The sequence below is a fragment of the Pantherophis guttatus genome, chromosome 5, assembly GCF_059756535.1.
Source record: "Pantherophis guttatus breed Tessera chromosome 5, ASM5975653v1, whole genome shotgun sequence".
NCBI classification, from domain to species: domain Eukaryota; kingdom Metazoa; phylum Chordata; class Lepidosauria; order Squamata; family Colubridae; genus Pantherophis; species Pantherophis guttatus.
The window spans coordinates 58305807-58329078 of record NC_142067.1 but is presented as its reverse complement, the minus strand read 5'-3'; the positions used below and the strand labels follow the sequence as shown (position 1 = coordinate 58329078).

The following is a 23272-nucleotide window of genomic DNA, read 5'->3' as shown; positions in this document are numbered from 1 at the left end:
AAAATAGCTTTTCTTAGAGCTTGTTTGGGGCCTGGGGGGCAGGGTTTGGGGGGCTACAGAGAAACAATATCATCGAACATTTTTGGAAGACAGACAAGAATTATGTATCTCAATGAAACCAGTTAAGAAAATAAAAATCTGGGAAATTATATCCTACTTCATTGTATTTTTGCAAACAAAGAGTGGCTGAGCTTGCAACAAATCATAATTTAAAAAGGTTGTTCAGTCTTTATAAAGCTTGGTTATTTATCTATGGTTTACTATGTCTAAATATGGAATCCTATAAGATAAAGGAATATGGGACCATAAATTGTAGAATGAGTCAGTAATTGCAAAAACACAGTATATAGATTTTAAAAGATGAAAAGGAACAGATACAGCAGTCAAACTTCATTTAACTTCAAAACATCCAAGTTTAAGAGGTTTTTTTAATGTCGATATTTCCCGCATTTTAAAAGCCACATCTTCAAAACATTTCACTGAAGGTTGCCTTAATATGGCAACTCAAATTAATCAGAGACATTATTCACCTTAGATATAATGGAGAAATTAAAGGAAGATAGAAATCTATACCAGTACAAGAGATCCAATGTGGCATCTGTAGCTGATCAACATCAGTAGTTACATAAATACATAACTGAGTTAGGGTTAGGATTAAAGTTAGGGTTATGGTTAAGTGCAAGAGAAAAAGAGAAGTTTATAGCCTAAAACCGTGTTGGCGAACCTATGGAAGGTGTGCCGGAAGTGGCACGCAGAACCATCCCGTGAGGGATGCGTGGCCTTGCTGGCTCCTTGTCCGCATTCCTGTGCACACACACGCATCTGTCAGCTGGCCTTTGCGTGTGCAGGATCGCCAAAACCCAGAAGAGCAGAGTTCTGTCGCGCATGTGCAAGCCAGCACCCGAACTTCCAGGTTCATGTCGCGCGTGTGTGTGATGGCCAGTTGTTCATCGGGTGCGCATCAGTGCCGGAAACCAGAAGTTCAGATGCTGGCTTGTATATGCATGACAGAACACTGCTTTTCCGGGTTTTGGCGTTCCCGCATGCGCAAAGGCCAGCGAGGCTGCGCAGTCCAGGCGGGATGGTTTTGCATGCCATTTCCAGCATGCAGGCTGGCACATTGTGACATAAAAGGTTAGTCATCACTGGCCTGAAACATTGTACTGGAATACGCAGCCATAGTGTTGCTTCCCACCCTAATAATTGTTTGAGAAGGCTTCTTATAGAACTTCCAACTTCCATCTCCTATTACATGATGATCATGGATGTCCAAGCTAATAAAAATGGAGTATATATCATGTATCTGTTATTTTAATGAATTTTATAAACAAAAAGGCATTAGGAGTTATAAAATGAATTTTTAGTTTTAAATCTTTGTTCCTCATCAATGTTGTGTATAACAGTTTCATCAGATACACAAACACACCTCCCAAAAAGTCACTGTTCAATTTGTATGCAGCATTTTCTGGAAGGCTGTTGTTGGAAACTGGAAGCAATAAAGCTCACTCCTAGGTCTACTTGCATATATTTAAACTGGGATCCAACTAAACAGAATTCCACAAATTAGGTACAGGATTGCAGAACTTTAGGCTTTAAGCATCCATCCATATTAGATCCCTACACATCTAGATGAAATTCTTCCTATTATAATGGTGATTATTTCTTCAATAATGCTGTACCTAAATTAAGAATTTTGCAAAACGTTTGGATAATTTAATTAATGTACACTGATATTTCTATAATTATTTTATGTTATATAATTATCACTTTTTCCAAAGCCATTGCATTGGGCTGAATAATATTGACCAAGTGAATCCGATTGATATCTCAAAATTAATTATGTGGGTTTTAAAACATGCAAACTTTCTGTTCTAGCTATTTTTTAATAAATTGTCACAATGCTGTTCTAGTTGATATGCATGCATCTGCTCCAACCTATTTTTACCTCTTGTTTTTCTCCTTTGTTTAATAAATATTATATTTGTACAAGACTCCCCAGCTTTGCTCAAACATATTTATCCCATTCCTATATTAGACAACAGGGAACATATTTATCCCAATCCTGTTTTAGACAACAGGGAACAGCTTTTGAGGTGATTATCTGCATTACAAGCCACCTCCCCTGACAACTTGCCCTCTTTGCTTGAAGCTGAGGGTCTAGGTCAGGGGTCAGCAACCTGTGGCTCTGGAGCCACATGTGGCTCTTTCACCCCTCTGCTGCGGCTCCCTGTCACTCAAAATATGTGTCACAGCTGCCAATGTGTGACACCTGCCAGCACACGATTTATTGAGTTTTTCAACCCCCAGTAGGCCAACCATGGATAAATCCAAGAAAAGAAAAGTTTCAGAAGAAAACAGAACGTTTAATTCAACTATATATGTTAGTTTTGTGGCCACTCAAGAAATAGTCAGGCACTGGAAGGGTTTTGTGGCTCCTGGTGTTTTATTTTCTGTGGGAAACGGGTCCAAATGGCTCTTTTAAGTGTTTAAGGTTACAGACCTAGGTGGTTTATTTTTTGTTTGTTTGTTATTTGTTTGTTTGGGATTTTTTTAAGAACCAATCCCCCTTACCAGAGGGAGCCCCCTTGTGGAGTACTGTGAAGTCGTTACCATGGCAACTCCACTGTGCTGTACAGTAGAAGCCATTTTAAGGCACAACAGGCTGTATCTTAACAGAATGTGAATCCAAAATGCACACTATCCCTGTCAAAAGTACTGTGATTTGACACTACAGATATCATTCATTCCTTTTCATTTCAGTTGCCCAGGGGTTCCAGTGTTATGCTGGAACACACACACACACACACACACACACACACACCCCTAGGGGTGCTAGGGGTATCTCCCCCTCCCCACAGCATGTGTTTCCAGAGAGTAAGTCATCTGTGTAACAAGTTTGGTTGAAATTGCTCAAGATGTTCCAAAGTTATCCTTGAACACACACACACACACACCTAGGGATGTTTCCAGAGAGTAAGTCATCTATGTACCATGTACCAGGTTTGGTTGAAATTGCTCAAGGCGTTCCAGTTATGCTGGAACATACATACATACATCCTTTATATATATACATATATATACATATATATATATGTTTTCAGAGGTTTTCGCGAGTGTTTGTATGTAGGTCTTTGGTTATTCGGGTTTTCTCCCACGTAAAATTGGAAGTGTCTTGGCGACATTTCGTCGAAACGACTCCCCAGCTTTGCTTAAACTATTACTGGTTACAAGATATTTGAATATGCCACTCTTCATTTTTGGAGCTTCCCCACCTCTTCTTTGTTCCTTTGTGGGGTACAGTTAAGAGGGAAAGGGGTCAACAACTATAAGACTCTCCAGACCAAAAGACGCAGCTAGCTTTTGGGGAGGAAAACAAGGGGAAAAGATCTGCCTCTGCCTCCCAGCAATTTGCCTCCTTGCAGTAAACAGCAAATTTACTGGTCAGCTTCAGCACAGCCTGATTTAGCATGAGCAGCTGATTGGCGGTTGAATCAGTGTCCCTGAAAACCTCCAATCAGCTGTTCCAAGTTGCAGGGATCGCTGCCACCCATCACCACCGTTGCTGCCCATCGTTGCCGCAGCCTATCGCCGCCTCCATGTGCCCCATTTTCTGCCTCCGCATGCCCCAAATCAGGCTGTGCTGAAACTAACCAGGCTGTTTGCTGTTTGTTGCATGGAGGCAAATTGCTGTGAGGCAGAGGTTGAACGGTGCGGGCTGGCGGGGGGTGGGGCTTCAGTAACATTCACTCTATAAGATGCACAGACATTTCCACCCACTTTTGGGGGGGGGAGTGCATCTTATAGACCGAAAAATACGGTACCTTTTTTCTTTTTTTGTTTTTAAAAAAAACATTTTTTTTATATCTCAATTTTGTTAAACCTGTTTTGTTCATCTATTTTTATACACACCAACAGGATAGAAATTTCAATAACTGAAATCTTAATTTATCTTAAGACCAAACTTTTGTTACATAACCAGTGGTGAGTTGCTCCCCGGTTCGGGAGAGCCAATAGCAGTGATGGTGAGGTGAAAGCGAACCAGTTCCCTCCGACTGTCAGCTGGGCCCTCCTGCCCACCCCTGCACTATATTTACCAATATTTGTTTGTTTTTAGCCCAGCTGATAGGCACGGCAGAGCGGATTGGTGCGGCAGAGCGGATTGCCGTGTCTCAGCTGTTGTGAAATGCAATGTGCTTGCACAAACCAAACTGTGCGCAAAGCGCATACGCAAAGCAAACCGGTGGTAACACCAGTTGAAACCCACCACTATACATAACCAATACTTTAATGAATATTCTTCCTTCATTTCCTCATTTCTAATGTTATGTTTAACATTAGCCAAATAATCCTAATACTTGTAATATTAATATCCTAATCTATACTAATATTGATAGAATATTCACTTCTTCTTTTCCCTTCCATCTATAATAGAATATTAAGATTTATTACATAAATATCATTGTATTGAAATAACATACAGTATCAAGATTTATACCAGCACAGTAAAAAGAGGGAAAATTCTAGCATAGTTTAAGAAGCAAGACCTATGAATCAACAAGACAGCCTTAAGCACAAATTTGTTGCTATAAACCATTAGAAGCTCTTAAGGAAATCATCTTCTGCTCTTAAAGCATGGTGAATAGTACTAACACTGACTTTTCTTTCAGGCTGTTCTAAGGAGATTAAGATAATGTGTCTGAAGCAGTGGGATCCCTTTCAAGTACCATACACATCTTAAATATTTAATTTCTTTTTTTCTATGTTCACATCAGTGTATCTATGGATTGGTTCACATGAAACATTAATCTATAATGTGGTTTGATTTATTTTGATTTAGCAGGATTCATTAATCTGCTGTAGTTTATAAATTAAGGCTTCTTTCTTGAAATGGATTACAACATTTACGTCTAAAACCATATTATGAGAGTATCATGTCACTCAATCATTGTTGGTATTGTTCCTGGTATTTCAATTTTGAGTATGTTTTTTGTTCTCCTAATTCGAAGTTTCCATCAAAATCATGAAATGTGCAATGGGAGTTTATGACATAAGATCCATCTCTTAAGAACTTGCACATAACACTACAAGTGCAAAAGCAGTGAAGTTTGTATTGTGATTCACATTTTGTCATTTGCAATCTTGTCCCACCATATATGCCTGATTTTTTTTCTTTATATATTGTTTAGGCTGCCATTATTTAGACAAATATGTGTTTGACAATATATATCACTTTTTCATCGAATTTATCGTATTACCTTAGAATATTAGCCATTTTAATATGGTATTCTGAAGTCAACAGTTTCAGCCTCTTGTTTTATTTGTTATGCTAATATTTTTCTTCATTTCTATTTGAATTCCTACAATTATTTTCCTATAAATTTCTTAAGTCTTTTTGGATTGTTAAGCGCTTCTGGCTCAATTCCAAAATGCTCTGGAGCACACAGGGGTGCAAGTACAGCCAGTATGCAATTGTTTAAAGCAGTTATGTTTTTCCTAGAACTATAACAATATGAATTTTAAAGAAGCATCAGAGAAGTCCTCCAAAACACCTTTGTGCAACCCAATCCAAAACATTGCATAGCCCAGTTATCTATACTGGCAGAAAAATACTTTATTTATTTCTTTTATGACCTGAATACCTTTTATAATATTATTTCATATTTTTTTAATTGTTCCCTATGGACCACTATTTGTATTTTAATAGTTTATTATATTTGCCCTCATAAATTAGTTGGAGGTTGAGTATATGATCCATTTAGTTATGACATTTACATGTAACTTCTAAACTAAATATTGCTGTTTATTCTTCTGTTCTTCCGTATCTACTGTGATGTCAAGTGGAAAGTTTTCATCTTGCTCAGATTCTCATTCATCATCCAGTGAGACCCTAATGACATTTTTTTATCATCCAATGATATTAAATCTAATGAAATTTCATTGAAGTATTTTAGTGGCTGAATTGTAATATATTTTTTAATTGTAAGCCACCCAGCATCATTAATAAATAAATAAATTTGGAAAATTTAAAATATAAAAGGATGAAAATCTCCAGAAAATATGTGTGTGTGTGTGGGTGTGTGTGTGTGGGTGTGGGTGTGTATATATATATATATATATATATATATATATATATATATATATATATATATATATCTTTGATATATATAGCTATATATTGTTGTTGTTGTTAGTTGCAAAGTAGTGTCCGACTCATCGTGATATATGATATATACATATGTGTGTATGTATATGTATATGTATATGTATATGTATATATATTTCAATACAGCTTTGACACGTTCGTATCACCAACTGTCTGCTTCTGTTTTCTCCTGATTCATTCTGGCACCTTGCCTGTAATTTAGTGTTTTAACAAAAAAAATTTAAAAAGTAACTTCTCAAGTGTTTTCTTTCTTATCTTTCTCCACTGGCAAAAGACAAGAGAATATAATCCTGATTACTTTGATAAAATTCTATTGAACTAGTATTATCACAATTATAGTTCCAGTTCAATCTACCTCACTGGCTATTATTGTTGAGATAAAATTAGGGGAGACTTCATGTAAACTATGTTCAGAAGATAGATGCCAATGGTGATAACAGTATTTATAATGACAATAATAATAATGTATTTACCAGTATATCTCTCTGGTAGCTCTTTGCATATAGTTATTGTTCCACAATTCATTTCTGAATCTACTTTCTTTCTTCTTGAGTTCTGAAATATTTTATTTATTTATTTATTGTTTCGATTTATATGCCGCCCTTCTCCGGAGACTCAGAGTGGCTTACAATGCGTTAAGCAATAGTCTTCATACTTTTGTATATACCTGCTTAGTAGGGCTTTCGGGGGCCCCCTAAGCGGTGTTCTTTTTTATACAAAGTCAGTTTATTGCCCCCACAATCCGGGTCCTCATTTTACCTACCTCGGAAGGATGGAAGGCTGAGTCAACCTTGAGCCTGGTGAGATTTGAACTCGCAGTAATTGCAGGCAGCTGGCAGCTAAGTGCTACTTAACAGCACTTTAGTCCGCTGCACCACCAAGGCCAATATCTGTATTGGCAACACTTGGCCTATATAAATTGGATTTTATGGTTTAACTGGAAATTAAGATAGTATAAGCTTTCACAAGATAATCCCTGTGTATCTAAAAAGCAGAAGCATCTTTCAACTGTCTTTCTCAAACATATTATCATGCACTAAAAAGACAGGCTGCCATTTGACTTAATAGTCAAACAACTGATATTAAATGAGCAAAATGCGACTGGTCCATTTTTGAGCATCCAAACCCAAACAATACTATCATTTTACAAAAAGAGTACATTTTTCTAGGAGCACAATTACATGCTCCTTCAAATTGAGAAGGACTTTTGATTCTATGAAATACCTTGCATGCAATTAAGATTGCATTTTTCATCAATTGGCTTATGTGACTAATGTTGTTCAGTCGCTAAGTCGTGTCCAACTCTTTGTGACTCCATGTCCACAGCACATCAAGCCCCCCTCCATCCTCCACTGTCTCCCTGAGTCTGCCCAAACTCATGCCCACTGCATAGAGGACAGTATCTAACCATCTCATCCTCTGCCGGCCTCTTTCCTTTTGCCTTCAATAATGTACATAACTAATGACACTACACTAGTATGTCTGGTAGATAATAAGTGAACAAGTTACACAGAAAATACTTCCAAATATCCTTGGATGTACAAGCTAGAAATTAGATTAGATTAAAACTAGATTAGCCTAAATTTTTGATGTAACCTAAATAGAATATATTGTCTTAATCATTCTTTAAAAGCAGTGTCACTTCCTTATTATAATGAGAATTATATTACATCTCGAATCTTTGTACAAGCAAAGAAAATCCAGGAACCACATACACCCTAGCACATTCAAATATTCTATTAAATACTGAATTTAGAGCTCAATATTATGGTAGCCAGTCCTCCCGTTTGCTGTCACAACAGGACTTACTTTTAACTATAAATATTTTTTTAAAAGAATTCTTTCTCAGGTTTAGTTCTTTTGGAAATAGGAAATATAGTTCAATCAGGTCTGTACTTACTGGCTGCAATTCTATTTTTTTACACAACTTCAATTCTTACGTGGAAATACCAGAGATTGAATTTGGGATGCTTTGCATACAAAGCCCATGGTCTACTATTAAGATTATAGTTTATATTTTATACACCCAAAAGATTAAGGCTTGTGTCTTCCATCCAAAGGCCAGATAAACCTAAATATATTACTATTACAATGTTTTCTTCCAATGCAGGTATAAGTTACAGGATGCTATCTGTGTTCAGTGTTTCTCCATCCTTGAAGTTTGTCTGCAAGAAAAACTATCAGTATCTGCCTTTTGGCTGGAATCCAGTGTCTGATCATTATCTGTGTGTTTTGACTCACACAAAAAAGAATGTAGGGATCCATGTTGTGTAGGACTCAAAATAGCAGGAATGTAAGCTGCTGAGATGGCTGCATTGTAGAAATGGAGCCCAAATAGAATAGAGAGAAGAGGAAAAAAAGATAAATATCTAGTTTGTGATCGTTTTTTTTTTCTGAGATTAATACACTTCATTACCAACAGTCTAACATTCACATGTTGTAAATGAATTATGTAACAGTTTAATATATTAGTACCAATTTATACAAAAACCTGGGAAATCTTGATGTTTTGGTAGTGTACAGTTGTCTTGTTCTCTCAGCAACTTGGTGAGCATGATCAAAACATACAGATCAAGCATTTGGAAAGTGATGACAGTTTATTTCAATTATTTATGACAATTTATCATAATGTACAGTAATGGTACTTGTTGCATAGTGAAGTCTCTGTAATAAGAATCCTCAGTAGAGCATTCTTCCTACTGCTTCTCTTACATTAGACGTAACTGTTAATATTTTATGACTTCTTACTGTAAAAGGAGTACATACTGCTACATTTTTACATATAAGGTTATGAATTTATACATTCACTCGTAACTGCGTTCACATGTAACTGCCAGGAATACAAGCAATTCAATAAACTTTAAATTTCTGGTTCCAAATAGACAAGTTCTACATGTCAATTGTTCCTCTTCAAGCACCCCAATACCAAGTGCTGATTTCTATACTCTCAAGTAATTATATTTACTCAAGTAATCATATTTAGAAGAGAGGTACAAGTATTCACATGCTTGAATATAATGCTATAATCCCTATTCTCACCATTTGTTTCTGTCTCCAAGGAGACTGAATTTTTGATGGATAGTAAATTAACTATATATATGGGCATTAGGGAAAGACAGATACATAACTAAGTTTTCTGGTGTTACATTTTTAAAGGGATTCAGGTAAATTGAAACACATTTGAGAAGGATAACAAGGATAATCCGGGCAGTAGTGAAAAAGGACTGAAGAAACTGAAATGATTAGCCTTGAGAAGTATTGGGGAGGTGGGGGGTGGAGAAGGGGTGGAAAGAAGGGGCGAGTGCACTCCTCAAATACTTGTATCACACAGAGGTAAGTCAAGACTTGTTCTCTATGGTTCCAAAATGCAGGGCATAAGCATTTAAGCTAAAGGAAGGCAGATTTGACAGTGAAATCAATTACCTGGAGTGGCAAAGGGCTCTGCTTTGCTAGATGTGTTTAAAAGAAGGTTAGGTTCTTATCTTTGGGGATGCTTTAATTTTCATTCCTGCGCTGAACAGAAGTTATACTCAGTGGACTCTTCCAACTCTATAATTTTAAGACTGAATTCTTGCAATTTAGTGATCACACGTGATTAGTAAAAATGTTTTAAGTAAATTTCATATTTATTTTAATTCAGATTGGATTTGCTAGTAAGATTATATTGCTAAATAATTATATATCTTTTGCTCCTATTGCAATAACAAAACATTGTAACGATTTTCAATTTTTCCTTTTAAATGATCAGTAATTCCAATTGTAATGTATATTGCTGGCATGCAGTATATATTCTTGTGTAACATGGCATATCAAATGTGAGTCAACAAAACTGTTAACTAGCCTGAAGTAATTTAGAGGCAATGATCAGCAGTTCATCACCTTGACAGATGGCCAAAATTTGTGGGCGGCACCAGATCTGTTCTCTCCTGGGTCAGGAGACAAGCAAGCTCTCACCTCTGATGTCACATGCAGTTTTGAAAGCATTCAGAACCAAGAAGCATTTTGCTTTCCAAGTACCTGTAAAGCCCAGAGAAAGGTCAGTGTGCTTACTCTTTTCCTGAGCCTAGATAAAGATAAGAGCTTGTTCCTGATGTCATGCTATGTTTTAGAGAAATTTCAAAACCTCAGCATGATTTCAGAAGAAAATCTCCCCTCCTAATTTATCCAAAATCTGGAGAGGCATGGAAGCTCATTCTTGATATAATACTAGATTTTAGATGCGTATAGAAGCAGTGAGATGCCTTAGGACTCTGTGGATGCCTATGAGCCCCAAGATGAGGTCACAGACCTCACCTGTCTCCTGCAAGACAAAAAGATATGTTCACTATTGGAAATTGCATAATTTATGCAAAGATGTTTCTTGTACTTATCACCTTCTAAAACATCTGATTTTCTTTATCTCACCAGCCAGGAAAATAATTTTACTATTCATCCCACAGTAATGCTAAATCCACTTTTAACTACACTGATGCCCTACACGTTTACAGACATATAATTCCAGTTCATTTTAACTTAACTGACTTTTTTTGGAGGTTAAGGTTCAGTATATAAATATGTTTCTGATTGTGGTGCTAGACCACTCAAGGAGAAAACTGCCAATTTTAATTAGCATACTTGTATTTGAAATAAACATTTTACAGAGCACATATATACACACAATTTTGTTAGTGACAGCAGCAGCAACAGCAGAAGACAATATTACGTTTATTTAACATTATGTTAAAGGTTTAAAATCCTTAGAGGATTGCTTCCAAGAAACCTTTCAGTTAAGCTGTCCCTTCTCACATCTTCTAAATTGTTATAAACATGCTTTTCTGTATTCCTTGGTTTTTTAAACTTGTTCAGGTCAAATACATCTGATATTTTAAGTTAAATTCTGCCTAAAAGTGGTCAACTTTGAGAACACAGAAAATATTGCATAGGCAGTTAGATTAATCAATTTACATACCTGTGGTTTCTCAAGTTCCCCGAGCCTAGTCATGTGTACACTGTCTTCATTTTCTCATAGAGAGCAAAAAAAAAAACTTCTACCAATGTTTGTATTTGGTTTTCACACTGCCATCTATAGTTAAATGGGAGAAATTAAATATATTACATCTGCTGTAGCTAACTGTCACATCCAAAACTCTAGTCCAGAATGCATGAAAAAGTCTCAGGCATTCCCACCAATAAATGCATTATGTCCATCAATTTTTTACAAGGTAATCTAATACATGTGTAATCAAAAGTAAATCCAACTCATTCTCAGAAAGTTCAGTATAGGATTTCAGCCTTTAAGTATTCATTTTATTTCATTGAAATTGTATGAAGGGTAAAAAAAAGTAAAATATCATCTCTGCCTTAATGAATGTTTTATCTGCTACATTGCCTGGTATAATAGTTTATAAAAGTATAGCAAATTGCTGTGATTATCTAGTAATAAATGCAGACACTATCATAAGCATACAGTTTACAAGAAATATTATTCTACAAAATATGTACACATTTTGGAAGCTAGTAAATAAAATTTAAAGGGAATAAAGATATATTTAAGAGAACATTCATATGTAATACAACTAATCTCAACCAACGTATTGATCAGTCTCATCAGAAATCCTGATCACTTTATTATAATATCTTTAATATTCTTACATTTTATATGCTTCTTGCAAACAAGTCCAATGAGTCCTCTATCGTAGAGGTTTTTCCTTAGCAGTGCTATTCTATTGCCATCACAACTACTGTACTAATAAAAGTTAAGTTGGAGGATAATCCCTTAAAAACTGGACATAGGTTGGTAGCGATTATTTTATCTTAAATCAGATTCCAATGCTCCGTTGCATCTTGCCTCTTCCCTCTTCCATGCAGGGCTGTGGGCTAATCTCCTCCTTCCTCGAAATTACTCCTGAATAAAGACCCGTGTTTTTGCACATGGCAAGCAAGCCTCCCTGCCCACTCGCCGCCAAGCCACTTGTCAACGTGTCTAACACGCTGTTTTCGCTCTCTTCCCCACTACAGCTCCCCTAAGTCGAAATCACAAAGTAACAACAAAACGCAAGGTAGTTCCGATATGCCTGATGCTGCCATAAACCACATCATACACACATTTAGTTTACAGTAGCATGCGTGTGCATTTTTAGATTGTCAGTGGTTGAAGAATTAAGGGAAGGAGAAACAAACCTGATTTTCCCTCCCTCGATTCACGCTCTCTCGCAGTCTTCACTTCCATCCAGCCAAAGGAAGATATCAAGTCGTAAACCGTAATCTCTGAGGTTGAGAAAGACAGACTGGCACCCACGACACACACGTACCCAGAGCCATCCCGAACTCGCTGTTGGCTCTTGGATGCCGGCCTCCCATCTGCTGTCCTGTTCCCTCTTCTTTTCCCCGCCCCAAATGCATGTCTGCAGCCACCACCGGCTGACAATGCGGTGGAAACGGGTGTTGCCCACCTGCGCACATGGGCTTCGGCTCTCCCTCGCGCGCACAGCCTCTCTTCCTGCTGGTGCCGCAGGATGAAGTGTCTGCTGCTCTTTGCAGCTCTCTGGACGTCCCCCCACCTCCTCTCACGCAGCCCGCTCCAAACAGCCAGGGGGAGCCTCACACTGCGGGTGCCGCTCCTTCGCCGCTTGGGATTCCTAAGGAGGGAGGTAAAACGAGCAACTCCTCTCCTACCCTTACACACGCCACGATTCCCGCCCCAGGAGGCCCGCCAAACGCGCGCGCGTCCTTTGTGAGGTACGTTCCTCCCGCCGGGGCTCCTACGCCAGCGCCCCGGAGCTTGCAAACTCCTGGCTCATAGAGTATAGCCGGTTCCCTCCCTCTTTCCTCTTCCTCCCCCCCCCCGCCTTGCTTTTTGATCACATGCCCGCGTCTCAGGCGCCGCTTGCTGAGCGCAAACCTCACGCCAGCCTGCCAACTGCCTACACACAAGCAGTCCGCCCCCTCTACCCGCCTGTACTAAGGGACGGAATACACACGCACACACCTGCCCAAAGCATATGAGACACCTCACTAAGCTGCCTTCTTCACTGCCCTCTTCCTTTTCGACCAGCCTCCACCACCGCGAAAACTTGTCCAGCCCACCTGTCTGCGTTCCCTCCCCACCACACACTCAGCCGTCCCTGCAAGCTAACCAGCCACCCACACAGCGAGTGAAAACGGGTGGCAGAAGCGCGAATGGTACGCTTAGACCCGTTCCCCACACAACGTCCATCACTCTGCGTGCACACAAAGATCAACGGACTCTTTCCTTTCCAAAAGCTACTAACCCAAAAACGTGGACGGCCCCCACTGAGAAAGATAACGGGGGGCGGTGGGAGGAAGAGAAAATAGAGCACTCTTGGCATTTAAGTCACTGCTGTGGTCTCGAATTGAGTCTATAATGAGCAGAAGTATTTGGATTTTAAATAGTTTCACCCAACTTCCAGTGAAACATACTTGCTTGGAAGGAAAAACATTTCAAATCTTTTCTGATTCTGGCACACAAGGCTGGAAGTGCCTAGTCATCTCAATCTAACAATTCAGTCTGGAGCCTTATTGAAGCTGATGGAATCACTTCTGAGTTATTTATGTTTATATGGTACCCCTACCATGCCATCTAAATGAAAGGTTTTATTTGAAAATCAAAATTCTAGTCCTTGCTAAAGTTAATGACAGCTTTATCTTTGAGTCAAGTAAGGTGATTGCATCAGGCAGTGCACCAGTTGTGAGGGCTATAAACTTCACATCCTTCCAGTAAATGGAAATACAATTTGTTCTAGGTAGTTTGTCCTGCAGAAGGATATGGTATCTTCACCACCACTTTTCTGCAAGTCAGCTGATGCAGAGGAAGACCTTGTCTTTAATCTCAAACAGCCAAATTTATTGAGCTAGGTGTGTTTTATTTATTCAGTTTATTTTATTATTTTACATCTCTGGATGGCTTATAATTAGAACATAAGCAAAAAATTAATAAAACACATACAAACAATGCAAACATTTTAAAAAATTAATTAAAAACCATACAGTACAATCATCAGGAAAATTGATGCACATTGGCTATACTGGCACAGTATTCTACTGTGCTTTAAAGTCTAAACAGTGTTTTCCAATCATGGCAAATTTAAGATGTGTGGTCTTCAACTCCCAGAATTTCCCAAGCTCCTAAAAATTTGGAGAGCTGAAGTCCACTCATCTTTAAGCTGCCAAGGTTGAGAAACACTGATCAAAACCCATTTATTCCAAGTTAAATTCTAATTTATTTTGATGGATTTGTAGGACAATCCTATACACATATCAGAAACAGCTTTCTTTGGTACTTTCTCATATTTTAGGTAGAATAACACCTTCATTTCTTCTAGCAAATGTGGTTGACTTGTAGGCTTGTAGAGAGGCCTAGGTAGATGGATTGTCCAATGCATATGCAAGGGATATTTCCATTACCCATAAAATATAATCTCATTCAAATCAAGCTTGACTCCTAATGATTTCACATACGTGTATGTGTAGTTTTCTTGGCAATAATATAGAAAAACAGTTTGCCATTTTTGCTGGGATACAAAAGTATTAGGTTATATTATATATGTTACACTACATGCAAGTGCAACCTTTCCTTTGCAGACCTTTTATTAGCAAAACAAAAAACAAAAATCCCACCCATTTGTACCTAAAAAAGACCTTTGAACTGGAAATCTATATTGGAATTTTAAGAACACAAAACTAATGAAATCCTGTTGCAACAAAATTTCTAGTAATAAAAATAATAAGTATCTATCTCAATTTCACCGGGAGGCTGCAAGTTTATTCGGTTTCATAGCATTATGGCTGAAATGAGATGGGAGTTTATTTTCATAACACTTCCCTCTGACCTTGCAAACATGATAGGGACCAGGTTCAGTTTCTCACTTCACATAAACCTTTCAGACCTAAACTATTTATGCTGATAAAGAGAGCCCCTATCCTGCCCTTACTGAAAAAAAATATATAGAAACATTGCTTACTATTAACAAAAACAGGATAGAGTGCTCCATCACTGGATATTTTCAAGACAAATTTTGACAGCCATTTGTCTGAAATGGTATAGATCTCCTGCTCGAGCAGGGACTTGGACTAGATGACTTCTAAGGGCTTCTCCAACTCTCTTGTCCTATTAATCCTGTTTAAAAAATGAAATTGACTAGAAGCAATGGAGACTCAGTTCTTTTGGATTGAGGAAAGCAAGCCTTATAAAGAAATTGAAATAAAGTAACTGGTAAGAGACACCTAATGCCATCAAAATTCCTCACTTGCTGACAAAGACTAACTATTTCCAGAATGCCTGCCTGCTCTAAAAAAGTATAATGGTTCTCAACATAACTTATCAGTTTTCCCTGTACCGTCCAAAGATCCTGACACCCAATCAGAATTATATAATTTCCCATTCCATAATTCCATAAAACATTTTTATATTTAAAAAAATCTTCCCTCCAATTGTTCTTAGTTCATTTTCCTTTGTAAACTGGAACCCATTGATTGTTGTTTTAATAAAGTGTGATCTTCCTCCTCAGAGTTATGATCCATTTTTTGTATCACAACAATATTTTAATCACAATATCCTTTACTCAGCAAGGAATAAGTGAAGGGTGTGGGGGAGGGGAGATTAAGTTGCAAACCATATCTGAGAAGCGTATCTATGTAATGATTCACAGCCTAAGTAAAAAAGGAATTACCTGCCTTAGGGAAAGATTTTGTACATTTTAAATTTTAAATATGTTAATCAGCAAACATAACAAAAACACCTTTTAAACACGCATCAATTAAACTCTATTGCATGTACAGTACGGAACAAAATATTGGATAAAATATCACAGCTCCAGAAATAACTTTTGCGGTGTATGTATATACTACAGCATGGAAATTATATGGTATACTGCAAAACATAATATATAAAATTGAAAGCATTTTAATTACTTAATGAGTCTATAGAAGTCAGTAAATACTAACATAATATTCATTCCTTCTGCAAGATAAATTTCATCTAATCAAACATTATTGTGCATCCTGTGAATTCATTTTTATTATAGCTTTATTAGTTTGATAAACTGGTTTCAAATTCACTTGGTTCTGAGCCAATCATGTATGGAAGAAAGCTATGCAATATAAACTTTATATCTGAAATGAAAGATGTACACGTATAATCTAGAACGGGTGTCAAACTCAATTTCATTGAGAGCCGCATCAGGGTTGTGTTTGACCCTGGTGGGCCAGGGTGGGCATGGACAGCTCGACGTCGCTCGTATCGGGGGCACCTGTGGCAGCCCGAGTGTTCTGCCAGTGAAAACAGGCTTCCGAGCTCCATTTTCAGCTGTAATGGCCTCCTGCAACCCTCTGCCAGCAAAAATGGAGCTCGGGAGGGCTGCCCTTCCGAGTTCCATTTTTGCTGGCAGAGGCACTGCGGGCTGGTGCTTTGTTGTTTCCAAGATGGCCCTGTGGGCCAGATCTAACTACCCCATGGGCCGGATCCGGCCCCCGGGCATTGAGTTTGACACCCCTGATCTAGAGCAAATTATTATTATTAATAATAATAATAATAATAATAATAATAATAATAATAATAATAATAATCCGCCGATACATTACACAGTCCTAAACGCTTGGGAAGTGTTCGACTAGTGATTTGTGATACGAAATACAGCATCGTTATCTCATTTGCTGTGTATACTGTCATTTTTGTGTATATAATATTAATAATATAATCCAGGAGAATCCAAGACCTTCGTGCCTTCCGCCGTTCCCTTAAAACTTTCCTTTTTCAACAAGCCGGGCTGGCCTAACAAATCCTTTTAAATGATTTTAAATGATTTTAAATTCGTTTGTCTTTTTAAATTTTGGGCCAAATTGAGATATTTCCTTTTAATCTGTTCTTAATCTATGTATTATGTATTACGTATTTATGTGTTTTTACTTGGCTGTACACTGCCCTGAGTCCCTAGGGAGAAGGGCGGTATATAAATCTAAAGTAAAATAAAAAAAATAAAATAAATAAATAAATAAATAAATAATAATAATAATAATTTGGAATACAATACACCAGATATCATGGTTGTTGAGAGCCGAAGCGTACAGTTTATTGATATCGCTGTACCAGGAGACGCCAGAGTTGAAGAAAAAGAACTGGAAAAAAATCACAAAATATCGTGACCTGGCCATCGAAACTACATGGTTATGGATGAAGCATGTAACAGTGATACCCATTGTCATCGGGGCACTTGGTATCATGTCTAAGAATTTTACAAAACACATCAAGAAGTTGCAGCTTCCTGCAATAACACCAGCAGAACTGCAAAAAACTGCGCTACTCGGAACATCATATATTTTAAGAAGATACTTGGTTGATACATAGGACTCTGGCAGCAACCCGTATCAACCATTAGCACTAGTCAATGATATTTGTGACACATGTTCAGTTGACTGAGTTTCATGTTTAATTAATAGTAGTAGCGAAGGTTGTTGAGAGTGTGGTGATGCGACAGCTTCCCCAGTACCTGGATGAAACGGTTTATCTGGATCCGTTCCAGTCGGGCTTCAGGCCTGGATACAGCATGGAAATGGCATTGGTCGCATCGGTTGATGATCTCTGGAAGGCTCGGGACAGAGGTCGTTCCTCTGTCCTGGTCCTATTAGATCTCTCAGCGGCTTTTGATACTATCGACCATGGTATCATGCTGCACCGGTTGGAAGAGTTGGGGGTGGGGGGCACCATGTTGCGGTGATTCTCCTCCTTTCTCTCTGACCGGTCACAGTCTGTGTTGGCAGAGGGGCAGAGGTCAACCCCGAGGCGCCTTATATGTGGGGTGCCACAAGGGTCGATCCTCTCGCCCCTTCTGTTCAACATTTATGTGAAGCCACTGGGTGAGATCATCCATGGTTTCGGGGTGAAGTACCATCAGTACGCTGATGATACTCAGCTGTACATCTCCACCCCGGACCACCCCAATGATGCCCTTGAAGTGATGTCCTGGAGGCCGTGCGGATCTGGATGGGGAGAAACAGACTCAGGCTCAACCCATCCAAGACTGAGTGGCTGTGGTTTCCGGTGTCCCGATATAGTCAGTTGGTGCCATCACTGACTACTGGGGGCGAGTCATTGGCCCCTATGGAGAGGGCTCGCAACTTGGGTGTCCTCCTAGATTCACAGCTGTCTTTAGAAGAGCATTTGACAGTTGTGGCCAGGAGGATTTTTATCAGGTCTGCCTGATTCGCCAGTTGCGTCCCTTTCTGGATCGGGACTCCTTACGCCGGTCACTCATGCCCTCGGGAAATGACGAGTACTGGACTACTGTAATGCTCTCTACCTGGGACTCCCCTTGAGGAGCACCCGGAGGCTTCAACTGGTTCAGAGTGCGGCCACGCGGGTGGTTATGGGAGCGACATGGCGATCCCATGTAACACCTCTCCTGCGCAAGCTGCACTGGCTCCCGGTGGTCTTCCAGGTGTGCTTCAAGGTTTTGGTTACCACCTTTAGAGCGCTCCATGGCTTAGGACCTGGTTACTTACGGGACCGCCTTCTGCCACCAGTAGCCTCTCACCGGCCAGTATGCTCACATAGAGTGGGGCTCCTCAGGGTGCCGTCGGCCAAACAGTGTCGACTGGTGGCCCCCAGGGGGAGAGCCTTCTCTGTGGGGGCACCTGCCATCTGGAATGAGCTCCCCCTGGAGATATGGACGATCCCGGATTTACGCACCTTCTGCCCTCAAGACCTTTTTATTTCAGCAGGCTGGCCTGGCCTAACTTCCCTTTTAAATTGTAAATTGTAAATTTGTTTTAAAATATTAGGGGTGTTTTAATTTGTAAATTATCTAATGGGTTTTTATATTGTCTTTTAAATTTTGTAGTTCGTGTGTTTTATCTTTTTGGCTGTTCACCGCCCTGAGTCCTTCGGGAGTAGGGTGGTATATAAATCCAATAAAATAAATAAATAAATAAATAAATAAAATAATGCTTAATGCATTTTCTAATTGTTTTACATGGTTGCTTTATGATGTTGTAAGCTGCCCAATGTCAGTGAGATGGGTGGAAAGAAGAAAGAGAAAGAAAGAAAGAAAGAAAGAAAGAAAGAGAGAGAGAGAGAGAGAGAGAGAGAGAGAGAAAGAAAGAAAGAAAGAAAGAAAGAAAGAAATTTATCATGTTTGTGTGTGTGTGTGTGCAAATATGAGCTCTGACCAATTAAACTGAAAAAGATTTATACATTGTATACTGTCATATACATACAGTATGTGTGTGTGTGTGTATTATTTTGTGTTCGTGTGTATCAATCTAGGAAATATCATTCTATAATTCAATGATTATCAGAAATTAAATCTTAAAATGTCTTTTGCTGAAACTTCCTATGTAAAACCCCAGCTTGCAGACTCAGTGTACCATTATTTTCTGCTGTGTACAGCAGTTATTATAGTTTCAGGTAGGTTGACCAATATAAAACAGGAATCTGTAATCGTTTGGTTAAAAAAAGGATTACAATTGATACAGAGACTACTTACATAATAGTGCAATCTTACACAAATCTATCGTATTTATCTTCAGGTAAATATCTTACAACATTGCAACTATGTTAAAAATAATTTCAACCATTTCTTTCTAACCAGTAGCCAAAAGCAGTGCAAGTCAGAGGTGAAATTCAGCAGGTTCTGACAGGTTCTGGAGAACCGGTAGCGGAAATTTTGAGTAGTTCGGAGAACCGGCAAATATCACCTCTGGCCGGCCCCAGAGAGGGGAGGGAATGGAGATTTTGCAATATCCTTCCCCCAGGAGTGGGGAAGGAATGGGGATTTTGCAGTATCCTTCCCCTGCCACGCCCACCAAGCCATGCCCACAGTAAAAAAATTCGGATTTCACCACTGGTGCAAGTTTATTATGAAAGTTTAAATATGTATATAATTTTTGAAGATATGTATCTAGTGACATATTTGCACTGTTCCTTAAAATTACTAGTTCAGACATAAATAAGATTTCCTGAACCTCTCATAATTGTATAAATGAGGAAAATTTAGAAGATGCAATGTGACATATATTTTAAACAACATCTGCTGATATTTCTGCTGCTTCTGCACAATTATTAAAGGTATCCTTTTTGTGGACAGGGTATCCCAGTCTCATACAGTGGTATCTTAATATTCATTGTTAATTGGTTTCAGAAGGTGCAATGAGTACCAAAAACTGAGTACCAAACAAATTTTTCCCATAAGGAATAATGTAGTGAGTCACAAGGCAGCTGACACTGACAAGTTCTAGCTTTTGCGTTTGGTAACAAACGAATGATGAGTATCAAGACAAAATTTCAAAATTGAATATCAAATTTGATGAGTTTCAAAGTAATTGAGTAACAACATACTACTGTATAAGAGATATTATTTCATCTTCTTGATGAATAATCCTTTCCTATCTTTTAAGACTGAATAAACGTAATTAGCTTGTCTTTTCTAATATTAAACCAGCTTTTGTTTTTTCAGGCTAAAAAATAAGTCCAACTGGGAGACTTGCTGTAAGCACCATGGTGAGCGGATGCCTTACTGGATTATGCTGCGTAGCAAGACAACTTTTGGGGGGGAAATTGCTGCTGAATTCTGGATCCAAGCCAGTGTAATCTACCCAGAGCAAAGGAGATATCATTGAGATCATCTACCTGACTCCAGACTGTGGAGCAGACTGTGGAAACTGCCATTTTTATGTTCAGCTTATGAATGGAGTATCTGGGAATCAGAACTACATCAAGCTTACACTTTCAAAGCAGCAAGGTTGACTCAGCCTTCCATCCTTCTGAGGTCGGTAAAATGAGGACCCAGATTGTTGGAGGCAATAGGCTGACTCTGTAGACCGCTTAGAGCCAGCTGTAAAGCACTGTGAAGCGGTATATAAGTGCTATATAAGGACATTGGTCTCGGGCTGAGCCTTGTATCTTAATCACTTTTAAATTTGCTTATTTATTTATCTGCATATTGGAGAGATTAAGACCAAATATCTCCAATATTAAAACCTCTCAGCAAGGCTTTACTGCATCAATCAAGTGAGTTTCTGCCTCCTTAAAAGACAATGGTGTAAATTTGATTTAAATGTTTTTTTAGAAAAAAACATGCTGTGTTTTTTTTGGGGGGGAGGGGCTATGCAACAAAAGGGTACCTAGTATATAGATTTTGGAAATTTGATTATGGATTAAGGGGCCAGAGGTGTTTGGAATTATCATTTTGAATTGTTTAGAAAATATTTTGTCATAGGAAAATGGAGATTACTTTTGTTTATTTTATGACAAGGAGACCTTGAAGGCTGAACACTAGAGTCAGAAGATAAAGAAAGTTGAGAAAAATCCTCAGTACAAATTTTTGAATATCTTTCAATCAGGCTTTTAAACAGAATGGATGAAGTACTTGATAAAATTGACAGAAGTTGCAAAGTAAGAATGAGTTACAATGGAGGTCTATTAATTAATTTGAAGAGGGATTTAAATGTAATGCAAATGGATTTAATGGATGACTCATTCCCTAAATGAAATCAACAGATATTAAATTAAGAAACTGATCTGAATTATTTTCTGGATAGATGTCATTTTAAATGCATAGTTTTAAAATTTCAGTGCACATACAGGTAGTCCTCAAGCACAATTAAATCCAAAATTTATGTTGCTAAGTGAGAAATTTGTTAAGTTTGGCCCCATTGTATGACTTTTATAACTTTTCTCACCATATTTGTTAAGTGAATCACTGCAGTTCTTAAATTAGTAACTTGGTTGTTAAGTGAATTGCTTTCCCCATTTACTTTGCTTGTCAGAAGGTCACTAAAGGGGATTGCATGACTCTGGACACTGAAACTGTCATAAATGTGAGTCAGTTGTCAAGCATATGAATGTGAATCATATGATTATGGGGATGCTGCAACAGTCATAAGTGTAAAAAATGGTCATAAGTCACTGTTTCATTGCTATTGTAACTTCGAACGGTCACTAAATGAATTGTTGTAAGTCAAAGACTATCTGTAGTTTTAAAGTTTCAATTGCTTTACTATTTATCTTTTTATGTTCTGTAAGCCACCCAGAGTCACCCAATTGGGGAGCTGGACAGCATATAAATTAAATAAATAAATGGGGGAAAAAACAGCATTGCTAAAATTTAGAAGGACCTTTTTTGGAAGTGACAATCAAAAAGATAAATTTTGCTTATTGATACAAAAGAAACCTGTTAAAATTCTGAAGGATTTTCACTTTAAAACACAGATGAGCAGAAAACTACCTCTTGAGACTTTTGATTTTGAAAGGTTTAAAGATTTTTTTTTAATCATGGAAAATTTATATGATTGATTGTTTGAGCAGGATTAAAAGAAATAAATAATTGTACAGTATCTGGTTGCCCTTACTGGAGGTTTGCTGACAAAGATTGACTGATGTAGCATTTGGACCTGTTTTCCATATCTAAGAGATGAGCTATGAATAGAAGAGAGATTGTTTTATTTATTTTATTTTACCTGCTGGAATTTTCTGTACCTAAAAAATGCTTCAGCCCTTTTGCTTAAATAATCATTCCTGCACATGTCTATCAAGGTCATTTTGCTTACTTTGAGCATATGTGTACTCATAATAGGATCATCCTTTTGAACCTAGTGTCTACCAGAAATGTTTGACTTCATATCACAGAATTCCCCAGTTACTTTCTATATACTTCACTAGAAGGGTGACATAAAATACTATATATTAGTTTGCTTGTTTGTTTGCACAACATAGAGTCTGCCCAAATCTACAGCTGCTTAAAAATAGATTGCATTAGCTGGAATGAATTGTTCAATATAAATTTATAACATGCTTCAACAACAAATGTTCATTAATAAATAGAAAAAGAAAAGCTCATAGGAAGCTCAGTAAAACAACCACCAACATACAAAAATAATTCAGATGCTCTAGTGCTACTAGTTTACTTACGTATAAAATATCAAAACTAGATCCACGGTATGACTATGTTCATTGAAGAAAGATGATGCAAGATGAAAAAAGCAAACAAATGGTTCTCCCCAAAATACTAGTATCTCTGAGCAAGTTGGAACTGATCAGCCAATCACTAATAAAGTATAGATGGTAGAAGATCAAAACATCTTTGTGTTGTTGGGTCCTCCATTAATGGAAGCAGTGGT

The 23272-nt window shown here is 38.0% G+C and overlaps 2 long non-coding RNA genes across 2 annotated transcripts; one reads left to right on the top strand and one right to left on the bottom strand.

The window, feature by feature from the left end:
* Positions 1-8741: 8741 nt before the first annotated feature.
* Positions 8742-13226, bottom strand: LOC148113396 (uncharacterized). Its single transcript, XR_015728215.1, has 5 exons — positions 13131-13226; positions 12595-12780; positions 12323-12409; positions 11112-11225; positions 8742-10463 (listed from the first exon to the last, which is right to left on the bottom strand). It is a non-coding gene; the product is annotated as an uncharacterized LOC148113396 (long non-coding RNA).
* Positions 12774-22489, top strand: LOC132712477 (uncharacterized). Its single transcript, XR_009623134.2, has 2 exons — positions 12774-12880; positions 20611-22489. It is a non-coding gene; the product is annotated as an uncharacterized LOC132712477 (long non-coding RNA).
* Positions 22490-23272: the final 783 nt, after the last annotated feature.